General features: G+C 41.6%; 1 protein-coding gene and 1 long non-coding RNA gene across 4 annotated transcripts in view; both read left to right on the top strand.

Annotated features, from left to right (window-relative positions):
* The window catches only part of LOC131672697 (cyclin-dependent kinase 14), a 571,347-nt gene that overhangs the window by 354,712 nt on the left and 195,336 nt on the right, over positions 1-21,299 (top strand). The gene's annotated exons all lie outside the window — the stretch shown is intronic.
* LOC131672711 (uncharacterized) lies at positions 19,885-20,662 on the top strand. Its single transcript, XR_009302657.1, has 3 exons — positions 19,885-20,079; positions 20,203-20,268; positions 20,352-20,662. It is a non-coding gene; the product is annotated as an uncharacterized LOC131672711 (long non-coding RNA).

Here is a 21,299-nt window from a genome sequence, read left to right as displayed (position 1 = left end):
ACACCGCGGAAAATAGTCGCTGATCACAAAAGGTCGCAAGCGCGTATATCTGCTCGTCACACGTCCACGTGCTTCGAAGTCGCCGGTACAAGAGAGAGTCCTTATCGCGGGGCTTTTTCCTGCCCCACTCTCCTACTCGCCCTCTATTAGCGCTCTCTCTGACTTACCTTTGGCTGCCATACAAGTGAGATAATTATGTGACAAATATATTTATATAAAAATAATTATAATTATGTGTGGGGAGAGAGAGACATAACGAGGGTCTGGCCGCTCGTTATATGCCCCTTCCCCAGAGCTGGGTAGCAGGGCGTACCAGGTTGAAAAACCTGTCTCTCTCCACCAAGTAAGGAGAATTAATTAATAAAGAAAATTCAAGACATCATAGTGGTAAAAAAAAATATGTTTTATTTATTTTTTTTTTTTCGACATTTTATACACTAGAAGCTCTGGGTGGAATGTAGCTTACCGCGACTCTCTCTACTCGCGCGGATCGCAAATCTAATAAGGTAACGCGTGATAAAAGAAAACGAGAAAAGAAAAAGAAAAAAAAACGTGGGCGTTAATGCCTAATTCTTGGGGGGGGGGGGTGGAACTTCGAGGGCGAGATCGCGAGGGTGGTCGTAGTACCTAGGTTCAGACCTAGTGCCTGGTCACACCTTGTCTGTTACCGCCGACCGCGGGAGCGGCCTACGGCTCTTCCTTATCTCGGAGGAAGGCTTCCCTGCGTTGACGCGTTTCGACCGAGCTATAGGAATACAGCCGCTGTCCACCGCTCCTCCAAAGTTCGTGACTCGACCAATTCGGGCAGTCGGAGGTTCGAGGTACTCCCGTGAGGCAACAAGTGGAGCAAGCCCGCTTGCCGAAGAGGTCGGGACGGGGGCCGGCCCAGCGATTACATGGTTCCTCTCCTGCGGCTCCTTGCAGGGCAAAGAAGCCTGGCGTGCGACGCGTCCGGTCATTTAGGATGGCCTTGCCGGACGCTCGACGGGAGTGGGACGTCGGCGGGTCCCCCAAGGCCGCTAGCTGTCGTTTCACTGTTTCGAGGTGCTCTTGGGCTCGACGTTGCTCCTCTTGTAGGCGTTGTCGCGTCTCCTCGCGTTGTTTGCGAGCCTCGCGTTCCCTCCGCCATTCGGAGATCATCTCCTGGGTGTAGGCCTTAAGCTCTATGGCCTCCTGCAGCTTGGTAGCGTAGGTTCCTGCGATAGCGCGACCGTGGGACCCATGGCGGTCGATGAAGGCGAGTCCGTCTCGGTAAGCCTTCTCCTCCTCCTTTTCAGCGGCTAGCCGCACCTTTTTGCATGCGGTAAAATGGGCCTGGAGGACCTTCCACTCATCCTCAAGGGTAGGTGGCTCTTTCGTCGCAAGGGCCGGGCCTATCTTGGCCTTGAGGCTTGTGGTGACGTCGCATTTCTCGGTGATAGGGCTGGAGTCGCCATAGCCGCGCTGCCGCAGGCTGGCCTCCAAGCGCTCGGCGGCCGCCAGGGCGGAACAGGGAGACGCGTTGGTGCGCTTCGGACTGCGGTCCGGCGAACCCTCGCCTTTACGGCCCGCATTGTCCTCTGGCTGTCTCGGCTTGCGTAACGTCCTCTGGGGGAAGTCCATGGTAGTCTCCGCGGAGCTTGCGCCATTGTCTTCGTCTGACGAGGCCCGCGTCTCGCTGGTTGGGTCATCCCCTACCGCGTTGGAGTAGGCAAGGGCTGGAGCTGGGGAAGCGTCCCTGCGCATCGACGGCGCAGCGTTTCGGCGCGAAGCACTAGCCACGGCCGACGTGAGTGCTTCATGCAGCACCTCTTCCATCCACTTGGCGAGGGGGGCTATTTCGGCGTTGATCAGCATCCTCTATAGGGCGAAGTATACGTAATGTTAGGCAAGAAAAACGAACTCAATTAGCTGCATCAAGCGATAGCGCCTACTAGGGAAGCAGGAAGCTTGAAGCGGTAGCAGAGTTTTACTGTCGTAGAAGGCGAGATGAGCGGAAAGAGAATGAGGAAACAAGCAGGGTAGTAAGGTACTAGTTCCGGGAACGCAAGCGCCGAGGGGATACGTCGACGGGAGCATGCATTTTCTGCTTGCGAGGGCGACCTCTTCTCCTTGGAGCGGTCGGTATTTCGCCTCGCGCGAAGTCCTGTCGTGGGCTTGTTGGGGCCTCTGGCCCTATAACTTTTGCGACCGAAACGTCGTCGTTCGAGGCATCGCGCTCGTCGCTTTCCTGCGTGCGATCGGGCGAGAAAATTTCCTTCAACGACATCGTCTCGTTATTTTTGTTTCCTTCAAGGAGAGAACTGTCTGCTGCATCATCGGGGCACTGGGCTTTGTCAAAACACGGTCACAAGTCGCAAACGGCGACTTTACCAACGTCACAATCTTCTTCGTTCTGGAGTTGGTATGAGTTGGGACCGAGGCGTGCGGTAATGATGAACGGGCCCGCGTATTTCGGGCTGAGTTTCGCGGTCGTCTGGTTAGCGGTAGAGGACAGCACACGATTCTTTGCCCAGACTCTATCACCGACGTTATACTTGACGTTAGCGATGCTTAGCGTTATAGTACATCTTCTGTCTATCTTGGGCTTCCCGCGAGTGTTGCAGTGCAACGGCTCGGAAGTCGTCAAGCTTGTTAATTCGAGCGTGCCAGTCGGTGACCGCGGCCGTCTCGAGGTTCCGAGCCACGGCGCGTTCTTCCTCTCGTTTCTTCGAGTTTGGCAGCTCGGGATGACGTCCGTAATTTAGAAAAGCGGGGCTCGTGCGCACCGCTTCGTGTATTGCCGTGTTGTAGGCAAACGCGAACTCTGCTATATGCGCGCCCCACGTCGAGTGCTTTTCCTCGATAAACGCTCGAATCATGGTTTTGATTATGCGATTTACGCGTTCGGTCGGGTTGCTCTTAGGCGAGTACGGGGCGCATGTCGCGTGTATCACGCCGAACGAGCCTAAAAAGTCGTCGACAACTTTATTCTTGAACGGAGTACCGTTGTCAGACAAGAACTTTTTAGGGATCTCGAAACGCAGAAACACACGTTCTTTTAGTTAGCATCGGATGATTTTCCCAGTAATCTTACGGAGAGGGACACATTTGATCCAGCGAGTGAAGAGATCGAGAAAGACAAGCAAGTGCTCGTAGCCCTGCGCGGATCGCGGGAAAGGGCCCGTGGTATCGCCGGACACAATTTCCCTCGGTCGCGTGACGAGGTGTCGTCCCATCAATCCTGCTGGTATGAATTGTAAGGCTTTGACTTGCTGGCAGATTGGACAATTCTTAACGTAATATCCTACGTCGTGATGGATTTTCGGCCAATAATAGCGGAGGCTCGCGCGCTTGTGGGTTTTGTAGCGGCCAAGATGCCCTGCCGTCGGCTCCTCGTGGCATTCGGATAAGACTCGTGCCCGGTCTTCCTTTGGGATAACAAGCTTCCAAGCGTCGTCATCGGTTCCGAAGAGGTCGTCGACGATGGGATCAGGCTTGTAAATATATAAACGATCACCTAAAACCTTCCAATAGGGGTTATCCGTGGGCCGCTCGAGGACCTCCTGCATCCTCTTGCGGTACCACGGGTCGTTTATGCTTTCGTCGAGTGTCAACGAAGCGGTAGCCGCGAGCTCGTCTTCGTCGGCCTCAAACATGCGTGAAAGCGCGTCAGGCACGACGTTGTCCTTACCTCTGCGATGTATAATATCGAAATCATACGATTGCAACGCAAGGGACCAACGACCGAGTTTACCATTTGGGTGTTTCAGATTAGTGAGCCATTTAAGGCTCTGGTGGTCGGTCACAACTGTAAAGTGATACCCCTCCACGTAGGGTCGGAACTTTTCGGTCGACCAGACGACAGCGAGGCACTCACGCTCGGTAACCGACAAGCGGCATTCGCAAGTCGTCAGGACGCGGCTCGCGAAGCACAGAACTCGATTTTCGCCGTCGATACGCTGCAGCAGAACGCTTCTAAGGCCAGTATCGCTCGCGTCACATTCGATGATGAACGGCGCAGTGAAATCGGGCCTAGCTAGGACAGGGGCCGTTGCCAAAAGGGCTTTGACTTGCTCGAAAGCTTGCCGTTGCGCCTCCTGCCATTCAAATTTGGCGTCCTTGCGGGTGAGCGCGTTAAGCGGCTCACAAATCGTGGCGTAATCGTTCAGAAATTTTCGATACCACGAGGCCATGCCCAAGAATCTGCGCAAAGCATGAAGATTTTTCGGGGCTGGGTACTCGAGTATCGGTGCGACTCGTTCTAGATCGGGGCGTGTACCATCGCGATTTACCAACACGCCGAGATAACGCACCTCGGTCATGCAAATCTTAGACTTCTTGCGATTGATCGTAAGGCTAGCATCACGTATTCTTTTTAGAATATGCGTGAGCCACCGGACATGCTCTGAGAACGTTTCAGTAGCGATGATCACGTCGTCAAGGTACGCGAAGGCATAAGGCTCCATCTCGGGTGAGATGAGCCTGTCGGCCAACATCTGAAATGTTGCCGGGGCACCAGCCAATCCGAAGGGCATCCGAACAAATTCGAATAGCCCGAGTCCTGGGACGGTGAAAGCAGTTATTGGGATGGCCCACTCCGAAAGAGGGACCTGCCAAAATCCGCTCGCGAGGTCAATTGCGCTCACGAATTTGGCGTGCTGGAGCTTTCGCAGTATCGCGTCCATAAAGGGTAGCGGATATGCGCTCACGCGAGTAACGCTATTCACCTTCCGGTAGTCCACACAAAATCGGTATTCGCCGTCGGGTTTCCGAATCATCACCACCGGACTAGACCACTCGCTGCGGGACTTACGAATAATTCCCATCTGCAGCATTTTGTGCACTTGCACGTGCATTTCCTCCTCAATCTTATGCGACACCGGATAGTATTTCAGTTTAATTGGGCGCGCGCTGCCAATGTCGATGTCGTGCTCGATCCATCCGGTACAGCCGAGCTGCTCGCAGGAAGGTTCGGGCACGAGGTCATCCATCACTCGATAGATTTCTTGTCGCTGCTCCTTCGAGATCTCTTCGATACCCAAGGTCGCCAGCGACATCGCCTCCTCCGCACGAAGTGAGGAGACAATGGTCGGGACTTCCTGATCGCAACCTTTAATCCTTATCGAGTTGGTCTCGGGATCCAAACACGCGGAAAAGGCTCGAACGAAGTCACTTCCGAAGGTGCAATCAGCATCAGCCTCGCTCAAGATGAGTACGTCGATCGAGTGGGTAACACCACCTATCGTAAAGGGTAACTGTACATTAGCGATGATAGGGACATAATGACCATCGACTGCTTTCGCGCCGGGCCCGACATACATGTTGACGCGCTTGTTCATCGCGGCAGCAATCTGAAGGGCAATGGGGCTCAGAACGGTGCGCGAGGCTCCAGTGTCGTACAGAGCCGTGCAAGTAAATGGACCGATGCTAAGCGTCAGCCATCATCTGGGGTACTTCTCTACCAGCGCGCTCGTCGCAAAACTATCGGAACGCGTTGACGCTTCTCCCACGGAGGCATCTGTAGCGAAGGTCCGGGTCACCATCGGAACGGTAGGGACCCCATCTACGCGTTCCTCTCCACGTTTTTTGGTGCCTCGATTTTTGAGCAATCGGGGCAGGTGGCTTTGGTGTACCCAGGCCAGCTGCAGTCCCAACAGAGTAATCTCTCAGCATCGCGGCCGGGAGGCTTGCTCTTGTTTTTGTCCGACTTGGGAGTGATGACTTGGGCCCGACCGTTTCTTGCCAAGCGGCCACGGCCGCTTGCCCCGCTCCGTCTTCCCTCGCGTTGACGCGGGTAGGCCGGGGGTTTGCCATCTTTCGGAGAGCCGACGGTGGTCGATTCCTGTACTGTGTCCTTAAGGGGGACGGGAAACCCTTTCTTAGCCGTCGCAAGTTGCTGACACTTTTTATCGAAAAACTTTTGGAAAGATTTTTCGAAGTCGGCCTCAGAGAAAGAAGACTTTTCTACAACAGACGCGATGCTCGCTTTGACCCTAGGCTGGTATGCCGCGTCGGGCAGCATGCTCTGTTCCGCGGAGGGGGGGGGGCTTTCCAGTGTTCGTCGGACTCCGCGATCTCGACTTCCATTGCTTTAGCTAACAACTACGGTAACGACGCGAAGTAGTTCTGAGTCTTTTTCAACTCTTTCTTCAGTTTGGGCAACATATTATCGATTGCCAAGTTGATCTGGTCTGCGACGCTCCACGGTCTTTCGAAGCGGCTTAAAATAATATTCAGCGCGGCAAGGTAATCGCGGACCGGTTCGTCGGGGCCCTGTGTCCGCAGGTGCGCTTCAACCAATAGGTTGCGGTTGTACTTCCTGGATTTGCTATAGGCGGATAGCGCGGCATCCCTGAAATATTCATACGACGACCATGTGGGCCGTAGCAAGCGGTACCATCGGAGCGCAGATCCGCGAAACAGGGTGGACAACGAGTCTAAAAGCTCGTCTTCTGCTATTCGGTCTAGGCAGCAGTTTTCCTCAACACGCTCCAAAAATTCCTCGATGCTGATGTTGCCGTCTCCCGCAAAGGAAATCTTCCATTCCCTGATGGTTTTCCCTAAGTTCCTGGTTGAACTCATCGAGCGGGAGGTTGCGAGAAGTGGGTTCGATCGCTAATTGTGGATCGGGGATGTGAGGGATCGCGTTGGAAAACTCCGCTTCCGTTAATCGCGTGGCCGCTTGCATCCTGTCGGTCGGTCTCACTGGTGCGGCTGAATATACTGTTGGCTCTGTCGCGTATTGTGTTGTCTGCTGCTTCGTTGTCGAGCAGAAGATTCGTGCATGGGGATTTAGATTCGGACTGGCTACAGTCAGGTCGAAGTCTGGGTCGATGAGACTGTATGTATCGCGAAAGTTGACAGCTTTATCTGGGCGCGTCGCGCTAAACCGTGTGCGCTCGTTTTGAGCTTGTTGTTGAACTGTTACTTCAGCTGCTTGTAGTCTGGCGAGGAGGTTATTGTTCGTGGTCTTCAGATCTTCATTTTGTCTTATCAGCTTGTCGTGTTCATTCGACATAGCTTCTAAACAGTTTTGAAGATCGCGAATTTGTTGAGCCTGTGTACGTTCCGCTATCACTGCTCGTTTTAGCTCCTCGGCTGCTAAACGTGGCATTTATTTAGGTTCACCGCAAGGCAGATTAACCCATATGAGGTCTTCACGATAATTTATCGTACTTGGGGTGCCTATTGTAGGTATCGATGCCTCGTGCGCACATGTTGTGTTCGTGTTGGCATGACGTTGTTCACTTGAGCCTACGTTTGCTGCTGATACTGTGCATGGCGGTGTTGACTGCGATATCGGCACGTGGACGCTCGTAATTACTGCGAACATCGGTGTATATGTGCGTACCGCGTCTCGCATGAGTGTCTCGTGTGTATTAGCTGTTGTTGTGAGTGACATGTCGCCGTTATTCGTTTCTTCTATTTCTTGGATATTTATCATATCTTCTTTTATGTCTTGATTAACGGCGTTAACGAGGTCTTCACGCAATTCTCGCGGTAACGCGTCTGATTTTATAAAAGTGAGACAAAGGTTATTGCGCCGCGTTATCGGTTCGTGGTCCCACGCGTCTATGGTTTGTATGAAGTCTTTTTCTTTATAGTCACCTTGCAGTCGTCTATATAAGCGGTTCGCGCGTTCGTACATTGTGCCGTCTACCACGAGTTCAAGATTTTCCAAAACGTTATCTATTCTATCGCTTGTCAAACTCTTAATCCATTCTTTGATGTAATTGTCGATTTTTTCTTTTATAATTGTTAAGTCAGTTATATCTTTTTCGGACATTTTTAATTTTTATAAAACTGATAACGAAAAACAATAGTTTTGGAATATTCAGAAATAGTGGATTTTAATTGTAGGTCGCGTAACAATTTTTAAGCGAATACGCCCGATTGTTGCCAGCACGCATAGCGGAAAATAAATGTTGTTACGCTTGTACACTTATGTTTCTAAATACGAAGAATTACGACTCTCGCTCGCACGCTATGATAAAATTTTAAGGTGCTGAAAACCGAGCACCTTGTTTTGGTTGTGCGCTACGGCTAGCTTCTACCGTAAACAATTCTCCTCTCGTCGCGCGCGTCGCATTCCTCGGTGGATTCCACGAACACGCGCTTTCGCTACTATTATAATTCGAATTTCGGAATTTTCGCAAAGCTATTAAACCCATGTTTTGTTGGGCGCCATAATATAACGGGGTTTTGACCCAGCGCGGGTCACTCGTTATATAAATTATGAGGGGATCAGAAACAGCTCGGTGTGGGCCTCGTAATAGGCTGTGCAAAGCCTAACCCAGCAGCAACAGGAACGTCGTGGTGCAGCGTCCGTTACCTTGGCCCGCGGAGAGCGTCGTGTAGTCCTATGGGCGCATTGGAGCGATCACGAAATTCAGGTGCGAAAGCCGGACGGAACGGGATTGTTTACGATAGGTAAAAAGGAAGCGCAAAGAAAGAAAACAGATATACGAGCAGCATTGAGTTTACTACAGAGAATAGTACAAAGTTAGTACACAGCGTAAGCGGGAGAGAGAGCGGCGAAAAGCTAGCGAGAGAGACACGTATTCGAGTTGGTACTTACAATGACGTCTCGGAGTCAGCCCTGGAGACGGTGTTCTCGGCCTCGCACGTGATCTGCGAGGACGCGCAGTACGCACTCGAATGCGGTCAAAAGGCGGGCGGCTTTGAAGGCTCGCACGCGTAGTCGCTAGAATTAGCTCGCCAAAATACTGAGCAATCTCGGCACCAAACCTCGCACCGAGTGGGCAATCGCGTACTCGCCAGAAACACCGTGGAAAATAGTCGCTGATCACAAAAGGTCGCAAGCGCGTATATCTGCTCGTCACACGTCCACGTGCTTCGAAGTCGCCGGTACAAGAGAGAGTCCTTATCGCGGGGCTTTTTCCTGCCCCACTCTCCTACTCGCGCGCGTCGCGCCGGCCTCCCGAATTTTGTCTCTCTAGCTCGCTCTCTATTAGCGCTCTCTCTGACTTACCTTTGGCTGCCATACAAGTGAGATAATTATGTGACAAATATATTTATATAAAAATAATTATAATTATGTGTGGGGAGAGAGAGACATAAGGAGGGTCTGGTCGCTCGTTATAATATATATGAAACATCTTTAGCCATCGATTAATTTTATGATGTTGCCCGATTCTTACCGCGTGGAGGTAGATGTTTTCAAAGAATCTTCTTTTTTTTCTTCTTTTTTTGTTTTTTATAATCATTTTTTTTATTTAGATTTATGTTTGTGAATTTAGTATGTTTTCTGTAAACCGTTCTTACAAAAGTATGCCTGACAGTCAATGCAAAACTTTCTTGATCTTATCTCGCAGCCGTGACAATATTGTAAATTTTTATGATCTGTAAATTGATGTAATTGTTTTGGAGTTTGATGAGACTTAGCTAAATACTCTTTTGCAATAACATTGCAATGTCTTTTGTACTTTTCTTCGGTTTACCTTCATTTACTCTATTATGCATAACAGTTGCACAAGCAATAGACATTTGTATGAACCGTACCAAGATAGGCCAAGTCCATTTTTTGGAACGTATTATTGGAATCACGGCACTGGCCCGTTGATCATGTGTATCTACCCCACCTATGAATTTATTATATCATTTGAATGCACATGGGAATCCTACAGATGCTTTTTTTTTTCTCTTCTTTGCTGTACCTGTTAACAGAAGCAAGGGGCGTAACACCAGCTGCTGTAGAAAGAATAGATACTTGTTTAGAATCGACTACGGTAATAAAATTTACTCCACTCACCTTATCATGTTTTACTGCAAATGTTCCTCTAGCAGCATTCTTATCAATGTTATTAGCCTCAGTTATACGATCTTTACGAACTGTTCCCGTTGCTTTGATATCTAATCTCTTCAAATGAACTAACAAGTCTGCAGAATAAATTATCAAAATAAACATGATATTTTAATAATCTTCTAAGCGAACTTCGCTGTAATAGATCCTGAAGCATTTGTATCACTACACGACTACCCTGTGAACAATTTGGTAAAAAGCTGTTATGTGCATTTCTACCACAGTAAATATCGCAGTGAAATAAAAAACCATCCGAACTGCACAATACCCACATTTTGATTCCAAATCTGATTGGTTTTGTTTTTATAAACTGTTTCAGTAAACTTCGACCATAAAATTTAATCATCATTTCATCGATATTCAAAGCCGTAGAAAAATAACCGTACTTTTTCAAGTTATTATTAAATATATCTAAAACGTTTCTAACTTTCCATATTCTATCATTGCTATTCTCATCGCCAGGTTTCGAAGTCTTTACATGTTTTTTTATGCTTTCTAATTCCCTCCGCCCCATTGCATCACAAATAACATCTGATCGAAGAAGTGTATCAGTGGACCAATAATCTCGCTGAGAATTGCGCCCGTTGAAACTTGTAAAAATGACAATTCCTAAAAAAACATCTAATCTATCTGCTGATAAATTGTAACCATGCTGTACAATAGCATCAATTATATACTGCTTCAAAGAGATGGAAAAATAATCTTCAAATAATTCAATAAGAGAAAGAGATAATATATGCTTCTTTTGCATGTCACTAACAAGTAACACTACCCAAGTGCCACTCACCGATTTCAACCAAACTTAGCATATCGTTAGAACACTAAAAAATATTGAACCCGTGTTTTTTTATTTTTGCGGAATCCACTTTTTAGGGATAGAAACCACCCCTACCAACCCCTATGCGGAATAACCCACCTTACCCTGGGTAGAGCGAGTTTAATTGACTGCTTTCTATAAAAAACTTAAGATCTCAACCTTGGAGAGGTTAACCCACCGTAACATTGAGATACCTCATCCCCATAAGCCCTTACAACCCCTTATAAACCACCCCTACGAACCACTAAGCAGGCTAACCCACCTAACCCTGGGTAGAGCGAGTTTAATCGACTGTTTTTTGAAAGAATTTAAGATCTTAACCATAAATAAACGAATCCATCTTAACCCTGATATACTTTACCTCAACAAACCCTCACAACCGTAATAAACCATCTCTACGAACCCCTAAGCAGGCTAACCCACTTAACTCTAGGTGGAGTAAGTTTAATCAATTATTTTTATATTAGAAAATGAGTTCGTTGGCTCTAAATAGCTTAATCTGCTTGCACCATCATCTTATAATTACTTTATCTCCCAAAGCTATATGCAATCCTCAAAACCCATCTTTTTCAAGCTATTGTTAGTTTTATCCAGGACAACGACGAGAACGTAATAGATTTTTGTTCACATATTGAGTTCGTTTGTAAGAGTTGTCATATAAGGCTAAATATTTTTGATTTCCTTGTAACCGTTGAATCATAAAGAAAGATTATTTAATGATTTGCCAATTATTATGAAATTTATATTTTTTATAATTTTGTCAGCAGAGAAATCAGTATTATAATTAGCGTTCTTGAATAACTTAAGATTTCGTTGTCGGAGTAATATGTAACATTAGTCTTTGTAAGTAATATGAAAGTGACGCATTACATAGAAAACTAACAGTGTCTAAAATAATATTTTGCTTTAGTGTGCTCTATAATTTGTTTTCTTTTAAACGATGTAATATATACGGAAATATTAAAATTTTTTTTTTAAATTTGTATTCTATTCATTAATTTTGTGATAGTATGTAAGCGTTTATGAAATTATTTACACCTATTGTTTTTTTAATTTACTAATCGTATAGACAATTGAAGCTTATCTAGTTTTAATTTATTTAAAAAATTTTGAGTAAGTTTTTAGCTGTTAATAAGGATTACTATGAATCCAAAAAATATCTTGAAACTATTAATCTTTGCTTTTCAACATCCAATGTACAACATAGAGTCAAAAATTACTTATGAAGAAACCACTTTTGCAGTAAATATAGTTGATATTATAAAAGATGCTATTGATAATGATGTATTTTTAGAGACTTATGATACCTTATGTTTAAATGAAAATAGTGTAATTGCTGATGAGGCTTCAATGATCGGAAATGACGAAGTGGAAGATGAATCTGATGAGACATTTGAAGAAGAGAATGAAGTTACTGAAAATATTGATATAGAGTACAAAATGATTGCTGTTAACTTTTGGCGTTCGTCAACCAAGGCGTGGAGAAGTTTAGGCAGTCTTCAGAGCAAATACAGGAAAGTGAAAGATTTAAAACAATTGTACAGATGGGAACAACAAATAAGTAATAATGGCGAAAGAATAGAGAAGTTACAGTTTATTTCTAATATGGTTTTTCAACATTTTCAAAGAACAACAGATCAATGTCTTCCTATTCATGATATAGATTTGAAAAGATGGGCTTTGGAAGCTAGAGAAGAAATAGGATTATCCGCTAAATTATTTACAGGTTCGGTTAAATGGATTCATAATTTAAAAAAAAAGAATGGTATAGTTTCGAGAAAATTAAATAAATTTGTTACTCAAGCGCAAATATCAAATAAAGCAGAATTATTACAAACAACATCAAGTTTTATTGAACAAGTCAAATTAGAAATTTCTCGAATAGGACCAAGCAACGTTTATAATTCGGATCAGTCAGGATTCAATCTTGAATCCCACGCTGGTCGTACACTCGCTATTACAGGTGCTTTGAAAATTGAATGTCTTGCTCAATCTCTGAATTCATTGACTCATAGCTATACAATACAGCCAATCATTTCTGCCGATGGTACTCTAAAATCACCTTTACTAATAATTTTGCAAGAAAAAGACGGCCAATTTGGTCCAATGATAGAAAAAATAATATATAAAGCTGAAAATATTGTTGCATATGCTTCGAATTCAGGAAAATCAACATCAAATTTAACTATCAAATGGTTTGAAGATATTTTTTTACGTATTGCAGGAAACGAAAGTACGCTGTGCCTAGATTCATGGACTGGACAGAAAGAAAAAGTATTCACTAATTCTAACAAAGGGACTAAAAAAGTAAAAGTGTGTACGATACCAGCAGGAGCCACAGGATTTTCACAACCACTAGACGTGTATGGATTCAGACCATGGAAAAACTTCTTAAAACACTTTTCAGATCTAGTTCTTTTAAATATATATGACATAAACTTACATTTAAGAAATAATATCCTTAAAATTCAATCGTTAATCCACAACCAATTTTCATCAGCGCGGTTTGTAAATATGTTTAAGTATGCATGGTGGAAAAGTGGGTACATTACAGAAAAACCAGAAAAGGTTCAAACTCCTGTTGAGTTTTGTTTTAAAAATGTTGACGCTTACTGTAAAGTATGTAATACTATTGCAATAATAAAATGCGCCTGGTGTACTAATCCTCTGTGCATACAGCATTTTTTCTCTATCACTGACGAGAATCGTCCTCATTATTGCAAGAAATACGTGAAAAGCTAGGGAATTCATGGAAATCTATCATTCGTGAGAGGCGAGGGGACTCATGTTAATCTAGCACCCCGATCGTGAGAGGCGAGGGGACTCACGTTAATCTCGCACCCCAAAGGGAACAATAAGCTACTACGTCCTCGTCGTTGTTCCTGGGTAATGCTAAATGTAGGATTAGATAGGTTAACCTGCTTGGAAATTGGCAGAAAATATTTGGTTGAGATGTTAAATTCTTTCAAAAAACAGTCGATTGAACTCGCTCTACCCAGGGTTAGGTGGGTAAGCCCGCTTAGGGGTTGTTGGAGGTGGTTTATAGGGGTTGTGAGGGTTTGTGGGGATGTGGTGTATCAAGGTTAAGGTGGATTAACCTGTCTGGAGTTAAAATCCTAAGTTTTTTATTGAAAACAGTTGATTGAACTCGCTCTACCCAGGGTAAGGTGGGTTATCCCGCATACGGGTTGGTAGGGGTGGTTTCTACCCCTAAAAAGTGGATTCCGCAAAAATAAAAAAAACACGGGTTCAATATTTTTCAGTGTTCTAACGATGTGCTAAGTTTGGTTGAAATTGGTGAGTGGCACTTGGGTAGTGTTACTTGTAAGTAAGATATCATTCGTCATAATATCATTATATGTACATTCTCCAATCATCCAATCATATTTATGATCTGGTTCTAGCTTTTTTTGTTTCGAATCATAACCATCTAATACAGTACGAAATGAAGTTAATTGTAAAGAATTAGTTAGGTCACTTTCATCTTCATCATCTTCATTTTCATCGTCATCGTTACTTTCAATTTCAACATCATCATTATTATCTTCATTACCTGAATCGTCAGAACCCGAATCATCTGGATCAGGTATAAGTACAGCCTCGATGTAATCATCATTTTCAAATAATTCAACATTCTTGTCCAAGTGATTTTTTTTCTCGTTCTTGAACTTTTTCTCAATGGAGTCACCAAGTTGTCACCACTCTTTCTTTTGCTCATAATCAATATTACAAAACGAATATAAAGATAAAATACAAGGTTATTGTAAAAATTCTGAATGAACTATATTAGATTAGAATAAAAACAGAAATATGAAATATGCAGCAAAATTTTATTTATGAAAATAAAGGAACTTACAATCAGGGATATAAAAAAATTATTAGAAAATTTAAGAATAATATGTAAGTAATATAACTTTTAACAATTAATTATATTATCACCAAATATATTATCGTACAAACTCTAAGAAATAACTCGAGGAAAAATACCATTATCATACTTCCAGATTCACCAAATAAATTTTAGAGTAAAAATACCCATATAAGAAAATTTTCAGATTTCATTTCAACACTAAATATTTATATAAAAGATACAGTGAGTTAAATATCATACCCAATATGCTTTATATAATGTAAAAATAAGAACACATACAAATATAACGTAAGTGTATATCAAAATACATCTCGAGTCGTTTGAATGCAAAATTCAGGACAAAAATACGAAAAATTAGTGAAAAAATCACATTTTTCGGAATGTACGGCAATAAATGTTTATTTATTTATAAAAAAACTCATGAAATGTGATAAATAACACTACATACTATTGATTTGCGTCATAAAAAATAACAACATTACAAGTATTTGGCAAAAAAAAAACGGATTTTTTGTAATTTCCAAAGTTTTACTGGATTTAAAGAATTCAAGAATTTTTTACATAATAATGATGAACTTTAGGAAAAAATGTTACTGAACAAAAAGTTTTTAGAACTGATTAAAGAATATTATAGAATTTTTTCAGAAATTTTTGACAACTTTAAAAATTTATCAAATTTTCAAAATTTTCAAAAATTTTCAAAAGTTGTAAAAAAATTTTGAAAAAATTCTATCTTATTTGTTGACCAATTCTAAGAACTTTTTGTTCAATAATATTTTTTCCTAAAGTCCGTTATTATTGTGTAAAAAATTTCTGAACTTTTTGAAATATTTCCGGGATTGAGTCGCCATTTTGGAAATTTTCATGTTCAATTTCCAAAATCTATTGGTATCATTTGAAAGATTAGATAAAAAGATCACGATCTATGAAGGTTTTCGCCCCACTAACATGTCAAAATTGAGTCGAAAATTAGAATACAAAAAAATATTGCCGAAAAAAATTGCGTTTTTTTCACTTTAATTTGAAAATTTTCTTGGAAAATCGGAAAATTTGAAAATGTTGTCAACGGCATCTGAAAGAGTACACTCGAAAATAGTAGGGTACATATTTTTATCAAAAAATTCTATCGCTTTCATAGTTTTAGATTCAATTAAAGTTAGTGCTCTCCAAAAGTGCAATTGTGACGTTAAAGGGTTAAGTGAACGTACTAACTGCGAATAATGTTATTTTCATAACGATTTGTGTAAATTAAAAATAAGTTTTCACGTTATTTCAACAAAAACATTTCAATAATTCTATTTCGAAAAAGAGCTTGCAGATGTACGTACGTAGAAGACATGGAAGTCAAGAAAAAGTGTTATTAATAATTTCTTAGGAAATAAAAAATCAGATGATAATGCAATACTAGTAAATAATATGATTCGAAATTTCCAAGAAATGAAGGTTAACATGTTTGAAAATTCACATGATTATACACATTTAGATTTCTTCCTCGGAATTCTTGGAGCAGTGAGCAATCATCACGGAGAAAGATTGCAACAAGTAATAGCTGAATTAGAGAGAAGATACAACTTTAAAAAATTCCAAATATGTTAACCCATTACTATGGACATTTTTATCTGAAAACTGTACAGATTACAGAAAAAAGGTAGCTAGAAAAAGTTTTTAAATTTCCGATGTACACAAAGAGTAATCATGAAGATATATACATATTATAGGATCTTGCTATGAATAATTATGAAAACATATAATGTATATAAAAATATTTGCCAATGCATTTATGTTGAAATAAAGTTACAATTTTTTTACAATTAAAAAAGAGTTAATCATTAACAACATACGAGGGCGGTCCGATAAGTACTTAGCCTACAAAAGAAAAACGAAAATTTTGGAAAACTGGCGTTTTGTTTTTTAACAGTCTCCTTTTAGTTCGATACACTTGGTCCAGCGATGCTCCAACTTCTTTAACCCGTCTGAAAAATACGTTTCCTCGAGGTCTGAAAAGTAGGCTTCCGTGGCAGCGATTACCTCCTCATTCGACTCAAATTTCTGCCCGGCGAGTGACTTTTTCAAGTTTGGAAACAAAAAGAAGTCGCACGGGGCTGAATCTACAGAATATGGTGGATGGGGCAGCAGTTCGTAGCCTAATTTGACCAATTTGGCCATGGCGACGGCGGAGGTGTGAGCCGGTGTGTTGTCATGGTGGAAGAGCCCTTTTTTCTTCACCAAATGGGGCCATTTTTCTGCAATTCGACGTCGAATTGTCCCAATAATTCGGCATAGTACAGCCCTGTGAACGTTTTGTCCCTCTCCAGGTAGTCGATGTAAATCACTCCTTGTGAATCCCAGAAAACGATGGCCATCCTTCGCCTTCTTCAGAGCACTTTCGCCGGGTAAAGTCCACTGTTTCGACTGTTCCTTGATCTCTGGTGTATACCAGTGGATCCATGTTTCGTCGACTGTCACGAAACGACGCAGAAACTCCTTCGGATTGTGCCTAAACAGCGTCAGACATTGCTCTGAAGTTGTCTCACGGTTGCGCTTGTTGTCCAGAGTGAGCAAATGCGGCAGCCATCGCGCCGACAACGTCCTCATGCCCATAATTTCATGCAGGACATGACCCACGCGGTCTTTTGAGATGCCTACGATCTTAGCTATCTCGCACACCTTCAATCGTCGATCTGCCAATACGAGATCGTGTGTTTTTGTCAAGTTATCCTCCGTGGTAGCCGTTTTCGGAGCACCTGGACGTGGCTCTTCAAAAATCGACGTGTGACCACGTTGAAACTCGTTAAACCAATTTTTGACGGTCGCCATCGAAGGAGAAGAGTCACCGTACACAGTATCCAAGCGCTTTTTGATTTCGCTGCGCGATTTCCCTTCCAAAAACAAGAATCGAATCACCGACCGATACTTCTCTTTTTCCATTTTTGAAAAATCAACGGACACGCTTGCTTTCACACGCTCTCAAAAATAAACTACAACTCCGATCCAGCTGAAATCTTGACAGTAACCATGCAGAAGGTTGTACTACGTGATGGAATATTTCTTTTGCGAGAGTGGCGCCATCAGGCGGTGAGGCTAAGTACTTATCGGACCACCCTCATATGTACCTGACACTCAGCAGCCTTGTAATAACTAATAATATTAAGACCGTACTTGCATCTGTCAAGCAATTTTTGCTATAATAATGAAATTTTCGATGTTTTATAATAGTTTTATTCTGCACTGAAAGTTATAGATAGCGAATGCAGTATCTTTCACCTTATAGCTTATTTTGCTATTCCTAAACCAGATCAGGCAATCATGCGATTTTCGAAAAAATCGGTTTATGTCAATAGCAATACTTCAAGCCTTAATGCATTAATTTGATCATGCAACAGGTCATTTTAAAGGGCTTATAACCAGCTTTTTAATGAATTTTTGTAAGTTTAAAAATTCCCTTCCCATAACGAACACAGTTCTTTGAATGAGAAGTTTTCGAGTTAGCTTGTTTCACATTTAAATGAATTTTTGACCCCTTAATTTAGTCACTAGCTCAATTCTGACGAAGGATTCTTCAGAAAGTCTACTACATCAAAAAGTATGTAAGAAACCGTGTAGAGCGTGCTAGTAGCGATGATAATATCAGCGATAGTAAAGGCGAATCAAGTGATTTTAACTAGAAATTGATATTATTATTGAGCTAAATATAGTTTATATACTGAACTAGTGCATTATATTGACATACTGAATTTTTATTTGAAAAGTGCGAAATAATATTTTTATTTGTTCAAATAAATTATAAAAATTATTTTTCATCGTTAAGTATTTTTTTTACTTTTGTAACGAGGGAGGTTAGCTAGTACAATAACAATTTATTAAAGCACAAACTCCCACGATGCAGAGGTAACCGCCGCTCCGTTAAACATGTATGAGTATACGTGTATTCGTCTTTACGTTTGATACTTTCGTTTCAGTGTCTTCTTTCCAACAAAGTTGAACTCACCTTAAGTCACTTGACTTGTGACACTCGATCTATCTTAGGTGTGAGTGACCTAATGCCTATTCCACCTCATGGAGACTGTATACAGGAGGCGAGGCATGCCTATACCGTCCGTGTTAAAGCTTTCGGCAAACCCAAGTCACAGTCCTAATGTAATTAGTCGATTTTTTCTATAAAAAAGATAATTATTTTACACGGTAAAAATTTCGTGGATAGTTGACAATGACCACATTAATCATCGTAACTATCATTAAAGTTAATTATATCGAATGTTATTTATTATTAGACATTATTTTTTTTTTTTTTTTTTTATTTATTAGAGCATTTTCAACCCAGAAGAAGGGTTATAATGCTATTAGACATTATACTGTTTAATAAGGAAATATAAAAACAGAAAGAACTATAAAATTATTAAAATTGAGTGATCGAAAAGCGCATTCTACCATTTCAAAAAAATAACAAAAACGATATATTGCAAGACTTTTTCATCCTAAAATATGCAACGATTACCGAAAATCGTTCGACTCGCGCGAGGTTAATAAGCGGCTGAACGAGAGAAGCCGCGATAGGTTCGCGAGAGAGAGAGGGCGCGTAGGGGCAATGACCGGGAGGGGAGCATTCAACAGGCAGTATGACTGTGTCACTCAGTCCGCCTGCATCGTAGCTAACCCTTTTCCGAGTCGTTATCGCGTTTTCTTTTGGTGGTGCGAGGTTAGAGGCGAGAACTGTAGTGCGGTGTGCTGGGTGCAGCAACAGCAGCAATAGCAGCAACAGCAGTAGCAGCGACAGCAACAACAGCAACAGCAGTAGCAGCGACAGCAACAACAGCAACAGCAGCAGCCGTAGCAGCAACAACAACAACAGCAATAACAGCGGAGAGCGGCGAGTAGCGGAGCAGCTAATTAGCGACGTGTGCTTCGGATATGGTTGGCCACCGTATCCTTAACTATCTCGCGGTAGGTGCACCTTCCCATTATTGTTGATAGCGTGCGATCCCGCGCAGCGTGCGCGAAGAAATTAATTGTTGCGTGCGAGCGATTAGTTCGCGGCGATCGCGGTTTTTTCTCTCTCTCTCTCCTACAGCGTGTATTGTCATTCGCGCTAGCGTGCGCAAGACTCTCGGCAAATCCCCCGTGTATTTGATTTAATCGAATAAATCGGTCAATCGTTATCATTAAATCTAGTCATCGTTATTTTGTCTTTCCTTTGTCCGGAGGTCGCGTCTATTTGTTTTCGATTCAAATAAGCCGGTAGCGTAGCACAGATCACGCGGATACCGGTAGACGGGAATCGTCAACATAGTTTCCAGCAGCGGTCGCGCGAGCGCTACTAAGCATAAGGCACTATAGGTATGAGTATTCTCATCCGCCATCTTCGTGCCACAAGGAGCAGATGCTAGTAGTAGCCAGTATAGTAAACACGTTTGTTTACGGTCAACAAGATTGAAACTTTTGTTGATAATTGTATTGAATTTTATTTAAAACATTGTCTGATAATAAATTTAAATAGTTAAAGTTTCAACTGATAATATTGAAAGAAAGATTTAACTGAAAAATACCACTCAGTGATTGAATTATAAATACGTATAACCTCTCTATCCAAAAAATTCCAGTAATAATTTGGTGAGTAATGTTTTAACATTATTACTTATTTATAAAAGTCATTGTAGTTTTTTAGAGATATATATTAATGTAATAAATAATGTATTACGAATGTAAGCTTAATAAATACTTTTTTTTTAATAGATGATAAACATGCCAGTAAAAAAGGAAAGTAACGACAAAAGATCATTTGCTGCTACAACTACAATGGTAATGTGTTTTTAAATACTTATGCTTTGAAAATAAATGTGTAAAATGGTTGTAAATATAAATAATAATCATTTATTTTTCAGAAGCATAAAAGTAATGAAAAATCTGTTGACGAGGAGACCATTATGTCTTTGCTTGCTGAAAATCGCTCTTTGAAGGATCAAATACAGAGAATACATGCAATTTTGAGAGAACATAAAACTTATCCAGCAGCTTCAGAATATTTAAAGAACTGCAAGATTCGCTAACTATGAAATAATAAAGGAAGCGTGGTTAAAATTGTACATATCTTCAGAACAAAATAATTTGTATATACCAGTACCATATTTTTTGGTAAAAGATTATGTGAAATAATAATCATGTGAACCAGTAAATAAATTGTCAGAATTGTACATTGGAAATGAAATAAATTTGTATTATTTTATAATTAAATCTGTTTTAAATATATTTGTCACATCATAAAACTACATTTATGAATATAAAAATAACAATATATTTCAACGTTAAGACATGCATCAAATGCATAACTTAAATAACTTAATATTACTTTACAGTGGAAGATCCATACACAGTGGTACGACTTTTGTAGTTCTCATAAAAATTTTTTACGCAGTAAGAACGCACATTAAAAAAGTGTTTGATTATTTTATACTTAACACAGCAACATTTTGGAAAATTAATATTAACTTTTTCTAGCAATACTTTCATTAAATCACAATTTCCATTTCTTGTTATCACATCTTGGTATAAATTGAAGTAATGCTCACAGTGTAAAATTAAACTATAGGTTTGAGCACACGGTTCCTTTAAACCACCTTTGTTTAATTTTTTAGTATAATACTTTGCTTTATCTATAAAACTAATTTTTGGCAAATTTAAAGTTGTCAAAAATTGCACACACTCTTTACAAACGTGTTTTACAACAGCATTGGTTGTACTGCCAGCTAAATAAAATATACTATTTGTGTCATAATTAGAGATCAAATTACTAAAGTCATCAAACGAAAATGTTTGCACACAAAACTGAGTAT

The sequence above is a fragment of the Phymastichus coffea genome, unplaced genomic scaffold (genome assembly GCF_024137745.1).
Source record: "Phymastichus coffea isolate CEN01 unplaced genomic scaffold, Cenicafe_Pcof_1.1 PCOF00012, whole genome shotgun sequence".
In the NCBI taxonomy this organism is placed as follows: Eukaryota; Metazoa; Arthropoda; class Insecta; order Hymenoptera; family Eulophidae; genus Phymastichus; species Phymastichus coffea.
The sequence above is the reverse complement of the archived record's forward strand: the minus strand, read 5'-3'. Positions and strand labels throughout refer to the sequence as shown.